Source organism: Cantharellus anzutake, assembly GCF_015039405.1.
Source record: "Cantharellus anzutake strain C23 chromosome Unknown EI90scaffold_131, whole genome shotgun sequence".
In the NCBI taxonomy this organism is placed as follows: domain Eukaryota; kingdom Fungi; phylum Basidiomycota; class Agaricomycetes; order Cantharellales; family Hydnaceae; genus Cantharellus; species Cantharellus anzutake.
The window spans coordinates 76,809-78,166 of NW_024067081.1; the positions used below are offsets into that span (position 1 = coordinate 76,809).

The following is a 1,358-nucleotide window of genomic DNA, read 5'->3' on the forward strand; positions in this document are numbered from 1 at the left end:
AAGGTTTGGTTTATTACCAAAGTAATGTTCGTAGGGAAAGATGTTGTCAGGTAAGAGGAGGTACTGGGTGAGGTGGACCCAGGTGGACCTGGGTGGAGGCGGGTCAGGCAGGTATGCCCTGACAGCCTCCCCATTAACCTCAGAAAGGGATGATTCTGTCAGGGCACACCCACCTGACCCAGCTCCACCCACCCTCACCCAGTATCCTGCTCACCTTTATTCCTCACCCCTCTTCACTGTTCCTCATTTCTTGTTCTTCATTGTTCTTTCTTCTATCTTTATCTACATGGACGACCTTTCCCCATATCTATGTATTATTGACCTGCCCACGACACGTGCATGACACACCTAGCCCCAGATGACCCAGATGGCCTCATGGTGCAACCCAGCACACACCCTCAGGATCCCCCACAGGGACACCCGGATGACTGCAGCTGTATGTGGGGTGACATGGCAAACCTCATGTGACCCAAGCCACATGTACATAAAGTACCTGGGGTGGGAACCGAAGAAGTAACCTTCTTCTCACGATTCCCACTTCAGTCTGAGTGGCCAGGGACCATCATCCCGCATTGGGCCTGTCAGTATGCACACCCGCTCCACACCCCACAAGGGCCTCAGTGCCAGGTGTTACACCCGGGCCCCCTTGACCCCGGATGCGTCCCTGACAGATTCCCATGTGCCATCAGTGTCACATGCCTCTCAGCCCTGCAGGAGGTCCATTAAGAAGTGTTTGCTGCATCCACGAGTCCCCTCTCAGAGCACAAGCCTCACACATCAATGTAAGAAACCACCTCTGCCTAATGCGGGCATTTAGTGTAATGGTAACACACTCTTGGTACCTATGCAGGGTTCTGTGGTTCAACTCCCAGAATGTCCATATTTTAGCATTTAGGTTCCCAAGACCACATGCACAAATTCCAACAATCAATGGCATCAGCAAGGCTGTTCCTCATGTCAATGCTCACCTGCATGAAGAAGTGGATCACCCAAGCATGTACAAAGCTCATCTGAGGAATTCTCTCATCATTCCTCTCGCTTCTCAGGCCATTCAGGATCGGGGGGCCTTAGATGCCATCGTGCAGAGACTCCACATGCACTTGAACACCATCGCCATCTTTCGCTTCCAGGCATGGAAGATGTCCGGTTCCACCAAGCTGGAATGCCATCAGGCCACACCTCCATCCCAACCCCCCTTAACTGGTCAGCTATGCTCTCATCCTCCTCCCCTGCCATCCTCTGATGAGCTGCTGTCAGGTGTGAGAGCACCTCATTATCCCCCAGAATGGCATCGCCCTCATTCACCTCCAGTTGGGGAAGATGTACAGTTCAACCTAGCCCATACCTCAGCAGACTCC

At 52.7% G+C, this 1,358-nt stretch overlaps 1 non-coding gene across 1 annotated transcript; it reads left to right on the forward strand.

Moving 5' to 3' along the window:
• The first annotated feature begins 807 nt into the window (after positions 1-807).
• Positions 808-880, forward strand: EI90DRAFT_t264. The gene has a single exon. It is a non-coding gene; the product is annotated as a tRNA-Thr (tRNA).
• The last annotated feature ends 478 nt before the right edge of the window (positions 881-1,358 follow it).